Source organism: Microtus oregoni, unplaced genomic scaffold, assembly GCF_018167655.1.
Source record: "Microtus oregoni isolate MIOR12 unplaced genomic scaffold, Mior012 000061F_ref0000440, whole genome shotgun sequence".
NCBI lineage: Eukaryota > Metazoa > Chordata > Mammalia > Rodentia > Cricetidae > Microtus > Microtus oregoni.
Window position 1 is genome coordinate 8879459 of NW_024543871.1, and position 7706 is coordinate 8887164.

Below are 7706 nucleotides of genomic sequence, written 5' to 3' on the forward strand. Positions count from 1 at the left end.
AGGAGACACACAATCTCTACTACCAAAAGCAATAAGAATAACCGGAGTAAACAACCACTGGTCATTAATATCACTTAATATTAATGGGCTCAATTCACCTATAAAAAGGCACAGGCTAAAAGATTGGATACGAAAACAGGATCCAACATTCTGCTGTTTGCAAGAAACACATCTCAACCACAAAGACAGGCACCTACTCAGAGTAAAGGGTTGGGAAAAGGTGTTTCAAGCAAATGGTCCTAAGATAAAAGCAGGTGTGGCCATACTAATTTCTAACAAAACTGACTTCAAACTAAAATCAATCAGAAGAGACAGAGACGGTCACTTTATACTCATAACAGGAACAATTCATCAGGAGGACGTCTCAATCCAGAATATATACGCCCCCAATATAAAAGCACCTACTTATGTAAAAGAAATATTACTAGAACTCAAGGCAGACATCAAATCACACACACTAGTAGTAGGAGACTTCAACACACCTCTCTCTCCAAGGGACAGGTCAATCAGACAGAAACCTAATAGAGAATTAAGAGAATTATTGGAGGTAATGAAGCAAATGGACTTAACAGACATCTATAGAACATTCCACCCAAATAGGAAAGAATATACCTTCTTCTCTGCACCTCATGGAACCTTCTCAAAAATTGACCACATACTCGGAAACAAGGGAAACCTCCACAGATACAAAAAAATATCAGTGTCCACCTGTGTCTTATCAGATCATCACGGATTAAAGTTAGAAGGCAACAACCACGCTGCCCCCAAAAAACCGACAAACTCATGGAAACTGAACAGTCAACTACTGAACCACACCCGGGTCAAGGAAGAAATCAAGAAAGAAATTAAAGTCTTCCTTGAATTTAATGAAAATAAAGGGACAACATACTCAAACCTATGGGACACAATGAAAGCAGTGCTAAGAGGAAAGTTCATAGCACTAAGTGCCCACTTAAAGAAAACGGAGAATGCATACATTGGGGACTTAAAAACACACCTGAAAGCTCTAGAAAAAAAAGAAGCAGACGCGCCCAGGAGAAGTAGAAGACTGGAAATAATAAAACTGAGGGCTGAAATCAACAAAATAGAAACACAGAAAACAGTCCAAAGAATCAATGAAACAAAAAGCTGGTTCCTGGAGAAAATCAACAAGATCGACAAACCCCTATCCAAACTAATTAAACGACAGAGAGAGAACACGCAAATAAATAAGATCAGAAATGAAAAGGGGGACATAACCACAGACACAGAGGAAATTCAGAGAATCATTAGCTCTTACTACAAAAGCCTGTATGCCACAAAACTGGAAAATACAAAAGAAATGGACATTTTTTTAAATAAGTATCATATACCAAAGCTAAACCAAGACCAGGTGAATGATCTAAATTGACCGGTTTCTCGTGAAGAATTAGAAATGGTTATCAAAAATCTCCCTTCGAAAAAAAGCCCAGGACCAGATGGTTTCAATGCAGAATTCTACCATAACTTCCAAGAAGAATTAATACCTATACTCCTTAAGGTATTTCACAATATAGAATCAGAAGAGTCATTGCCAAATTCCTTTTATGAAGCTACAGTTACCCTGATACCAAAACCACAAAAAGACCCAACCAAGAAAGAGAATTACAGACCGATCCCACTCATGAACATCGACGCAAAAATCTTTAATAAAATACTGGCAAACCGAATCCAAGAACACATAAGAAAAATTATTCATTATGATCAAGTAGACTTCATCCCAGAGATGCAGGGCTGGTTCAACATACGCAAATCTATCAATGTAATCCACCATATAAATAAACTGAAAGAAAAAAACCATATGATCATTTCACTAGATGCGGAAAAAGCATTCGACAAAATTCAACACCCCTTTATGATAAAGGTCTTGGAGAGAATAGGGATACAAGGGTCCTACCTAAATATAATAAAAGCTATTTACAGCAAGCCAACAGCTAACATTAAATTAAACGGAGAAAAACTCAAAGCCATCCCACTAAAATCAGGAACACGACAAGGATGTCCACTCTCGCCATACCTCTTCAATATAGTGCTTGAAATTCTAGCAATAGCAATAAGACAACATAAGGAGATCAAGGGGATTCGTATTGGAAAGGAAGAAGTTAAGCTTTCGTTATTTGCAGATGATATGATAGTGTACATAAGCGACCCCAAAAATTCTACCAAAGAACTCCTACAGCTGATAAACAGCTTTAGTAACGTGGCAGGATACAAGATCAACTCCAAAAAATCAGTTGCCTTCCTATACACCAAGGATAAGGAAGCAGAGAGGGAAATCAGAGAAGCATCACCTTTCACGATAGCCACAAATAGCATAAAATACCTTGGGGTAACCCTGACCAAGGAAGTGAAAGATCTACTTGACAAGAACTATAAGTCTTTGAAGAAAGAAATTGAAGAAGACACCAGAAAATGGAAAGACCTCCCTTGCTCTTGGATTGGGAGGACCAACATAGTAAAAATGGCAATTCTACCAAAAGCAATCTATAAATTCAATGCAATCCCCATCAAAATCCCATCAAAATTCTTCACAGATCTGGAGAAGACAATAATCAACTTTATATGGAAAAACAAAAAACCCAGGATAGCCAAAACAATCTTATACAATAAAGGTTTGTCTGGAGGCATTACCATCCCTGACTTCAAACTCTATTACAGAGCTACAGTATTGAAAACAGCTTGGTATTGGCATAAAAACAGAGAAGTCGACCAATGGAATCGAATAGAAGACCCTGACATTAACCCACAAACCTATGAACACCTGATCTTCGATAAAGGAGCTAAAAGTATACAATGGAAAAAAGAGAGCATCTTCAACAAATGGTGCTGGCAAAACTGGATGTCAATCTGTAGAAGAATGAAAATAGATCCAGATCTATCACCATGCACAAAACTCAAGTCCAAATGGATTAAAGACCTCAATATCAGTCCGAACACACTGAACCTGATAGAAGAGAAAGTGGGAAGTACTCTACAGCACATGGGCACAGGAGACCACTTCCTATGTATAACCCCAGCAGCACAGACACTAAGGGCATCATTGAATAAATGGGACTTCCTGAGGCTGAGAAGCTTCTGTAAAGCAAAGGACACTGTCACTAAGACAAAAAGACAACCCACTGACTGGGAGAAGATCTTCACCAACCCTGCAACTGACAAAGGTTTGATCTCCAAAATATATAAAGAACTCAAGAAACTAGACCGTAAAAGGCTAATCAACCCAATTATAAAATGGGGCACTGATCTGAACAGAGAATTCTCAACAGAAGAACTTCAAATGGCCAAAAGACACTTAAGGTCATGCTCAACTTCCTTAGCGATCAGGGAAATGCAAATCAAGACAACTTTAAGATACCACCTTACACCTGTCAGAATGGCTAAAATAAAAAACACCAATGATAGCCTTTGCTGGAGAGGTTGTGGAGAAAGGGGTACACTCACCCATTGCTGGTGGGAATGCAAACTTCTGCAACCACTCTGGAAAGCAGTGTTTCGGTTTCTCAGGAAATTCGGGATCAACCTACTCCTGGATCCAGCAATACCACTCTTGGGAATATACCCAAGAGAGGCCCTATCATACAACAAAAGTATATGCTCAACTATGTTCATGGCAGCATTGTTTGTAATAGCCAGAACCTGGAAACAACCTAGATGCCCTTCAACGGAAGAATGGATGAAGAAAGTATGGAATATATACATATTAGAGTATTACTCAGCAGTAAAAAACAAGGACTTCTTGAATTTTGCATACAAATGGATGGAAATAGAAAACACTATCCTGAGTGAGGTAAGCCAGACCCAAAAAGAGGAACATGGGATGTACTCACTCATATTTGGTTTCTAGCCATAAATAAAGGACATTGAGCTTATAATTCATGTTCCTAGAGAAGCTAAATAAGGTGAATCCAAAGACAAACACATAGGCATCCTCAGGAATATTAACCTTCATCAGGCGATGAAAGGAGACAGAGACAGAGACCCACACGGGAGCACCGGACTGAAATCTCAAGGTCCAAATCAGGAGCAGAAGGAGACGGAGCACGAGCAAGGAACTCAGGACCACGAGGGGTGCACCCACACACTAAGACAATGGGGATGTTCTATTGGGATCTCACCAAGGCCAGCTGGCCTAGGTCTGAAAAAGCATGGGATAAATCCGGACTAGCTGAACATAGCGGACAATGAGGAATACTGAGAATTCAAGAACAATTGCAGTGGGTTTTTGATCCTACTGCACGTACTGGCTTTGTGAGAGCCTAGGCAGTTTGGATGCTCACCTTAGGAGACCTGGATAGAGGTGGGCAGTCCTTGGGCTTCCCACAGGTCAGGGAACCCTGATTGCTCTTCGAGCAGATGAGGGAGGGGGACTTGATTGGGGGAGGGGGAGGGAAATGGGAAGCGGTTGCGGGAACGAGGCAGAAATCCTTAATAAATAAATAAATTTAAATAAAAAAAAAGATAGTTCATAGCTCTTGTGGAGTGCACTGTCAGCCAAAGTAACATTACTTCACTTAAGATATGCGTGGTATGTGTGTATACATATACTTATATGTATTGTGTATAATTTTAGTTAAGTAATATGATTTCTTGAGGTTTTATCAAACATTTTTGGTGTTATAGAGGGGAAGAGAATCTTTGATAGTGATACTTTGGATAGAGAATTAATATCAAAAATATATAAGGAACTCAAATGACAAGAGTCAAAAGGCAAATGACCCAATTAAAAATGGGCTATGGTGGGCCGGGGCGGGGCGCGAGCGGCATGGAGGAGGCGGAGGCCGCGGAGGCCATGGCGCGCAGGGCTGAGCTGTGCGGGCCCGAGTGGGGCCCGGGGCCCCTGGGCCATTCCTAAAGTCATGGACCTGGCCAGGACAGGGGTGACTCCCTAATCCAGTATGGATGACTGGAAGCCTAGTCCCCCCACCAAGCCCTTTGGGGCTAGGAAGAAATGGAGCTGGTATCTTACATGGAAGTATAAACTGACAAACCACGGGGCCCTACGGAGATTCTGTCAGACAGGGGCTGTGCTTTTCCTGCTGGTGACTGTCATTGTCAACATCAAGTTGATCCTAGACACTCGGAGAGCGATCAATGAAGCCAATGAAGACCCGGAACCAGAGCAAGACTACGATGAGGCCCTAGGACACTTGGAGTCCCCTCGGCGGAGAGGCAGCAGTCCCCGGCGTGTCCTGGATGTGGAAGTCTACTCAAGTAGAAGCAAAGTCTATGTGGCAGTGGACGGCACCACGGTGCTAGAGGATGAGGCCCGAGAGCAGGGCCGAGGCATCCATGTCATTGTCCTCAACCAGGCCACGGGTCATGTGATGGCAAAGCGTGTATTTGACACGTACTCTCCTCACGAGGATGAGGCCATGGTGCTGTTCCTCAACATGGTGGCGCCCGGCCGTGTGTTGATCTGCACTGTTAAGGATGAGGGCTCCTTCCACCTCAAAGATACAGCGAAGGCTCTGCTGCGGAGCCTGGGAAGCCAGGCAGGCCCTGCCCTTGGCTGGAGGGACACTTGGGCCTTCGTGGGACGAAAAGGAGGTCCTGTACTTGGCGAGAAACATTCTAAATCTCCCGCCCTCTCCTCTTGGGGTGACCCAGTCCTGCTGAAGACAGATGTGCCACTGAGCTCGGCTGAAGATGCCGAGTTTCACTGGTCAGACACAGAGCTGAACCGCCGCCGCCGGCGCTTCTGCAGCAAAGTGGAGGGCTATGGGAGTGTGTGCAGCTGCAAGGACCCAACACCTATTGAGTTCAGCCCTTACCCACTTCCAGACAATAAGGTCCTCAATGTGCCTGTGGCTGTCATTGTAGGGAACCGACCCAATTACCTGTACAGAATGCTGCGCTCTCTGCTCTCAGCCCAAGGGGTATCTCCGCAGATGATAACGGTCTTCATTGACTGCTACTATGAGGAGCCCATGGATGTTGTGGCGCTGTTTGGCCTGAGGGGCATCCAGCACACACCTATTAGCATCAAGAACGCCCGTGTGTCCTAGCACTACAAGGCCAGCCTCACTGCCACTTTCAACCTGTTTCCGGAGGCCAAGTTTGCCGTGGTTCTGGAAGAGGACCTGGTCATCGCTGTGGATTTCTTCAGTTTCCTGAGCCAGTCCATCCACCTGCTGGAGGAAGATGACAGCCTGTACTGCATCTCTGCTTGGAATGACCAGGGGTATGAACACATAGCTGAGGATCCAGCACTACTGTACCGTGTGGAGACCATGCCTGGCTTGGGGTGGGTGCTTCGGAAATCCTTATACAAAGGAGGAGCTTGAGCCCAAGTGGCCCACACCAGAAAAGCTGTGGGACTGGGACATGTGGATGTGGATGCCAGAGCAGCGCCAGGGCCGAGAGTGCATCATCCCAGATGTTTCCCGATCCTATCACTTTGGCATCGTGGGCCTCAACATGAACGGCTACTTCCATGAGGCCTACTTCAAGAAGCACAAGTTCAACACGGTTCCAGGTGTCCAGCTCAGGAATGTAGACAGTCTGAAGAAAGAAGCTTATGAAGTGGAAATTCACAGGCTGCTCAGTGAAGCCGAGGTTCTGGACCACAGCAAGGACCCTTGTGAAGACTCTTTCCTGCCAGACACAGAGGGCCATACCTATGTGGCCTTTATCCAAATGGTGACAGATGATGACTTCATTACCTGGACTCAGCTTGCCAAGTGCCTCCAGATTTGGGACCTGGATGTTCGTGGCAACCACCATGGCCTGTGGAGATTATTTCGGAAGAAGAACCACTTTTTGGTGGTGGGGGTCCCAGCCTCCCCTTACTCAGTGAAGAAGCCACCATCAGTCACCCCTATTTTCCTGGAGCCACCCCCAAAGGAAGAAGGAGCCCCAGGGGTCGCTGAGCAAACGGGAAGCCTCCTCCAGGACCCTGCAGGGCTGGGTACTGTGTACCCCCAGGCAGGCTAGCCCATCGCCCTCTCCTGTAGAATTTTGTAGATGCTGGTAGGGGTTAGGGCTGGTTTGTTTTTAACATGAGGATTTCATTACTAACTCTGAGGGGAAGGATCCCCTGCTCTAACACCCCGTTCCTGAGGTTAAGGTCTATTTATTACTTCCTTGTTGGAGAAGGGCAGGAGAGTACCCAGGACCTCTTTGGGATTCCTGGACAGCTGATCCTGCTCTTTTTCACCCCATCCTCCCAGGCCTGGCTCAGAATCTAACCTATTTATTGACCGTCCTGAAGGCCTTGGGAATAGGCGCAACCTGGGGCCTTTAGTCCTCTCTGGACCAGGACGCTGCCCTGAGGGTGGGACTGGCTCATACTCAGGAAACTGCTGTGCCCAACTGATGACAGGCCCAGTTGGGTCCATGTGCTGGCAGACTCACTCAGAGACCCTTAGACACTGGACCAGGCCTCCTCTCAGCCTTCTCTTTGTCCAGATTTCCAAAGCTGGATAAAGGTGGTCATTGATTATAAAAGGAGAAAACCTTAAAAAAAATAAATAAAATAAAATAAAAAAATAAAAATGGGCTATGTATCTGAATAGAGAGTTCTCAATTGAAGAAGTTAAAAATGACTAAAAATGGCTCAAAATATGTTCATCATCCTTAGAAATTAGGGATGCAAATTAAAACAACTTTGAGAATTCATCTTACCCCAGTCAGAATGGCAAAAATAAACTAAACAATTGACCACAAATGCTAGCAAAAGGGTGGGAAAA

The 7706-nt window shown here is 44.7% G+C and overlaps 1 pseudogene; it reads left to right on the top strand.

Moving 5' to 3' along the window:
* Positions 1-4858: 4858 nt before the first annotated feature.
* LOC121439490 lies at positions 4859-7475 on the top strand (annotated as a pseudogene).
* The last annotated feature ends 231 nt before the right edge of the window (positions 7476-7706 follow it).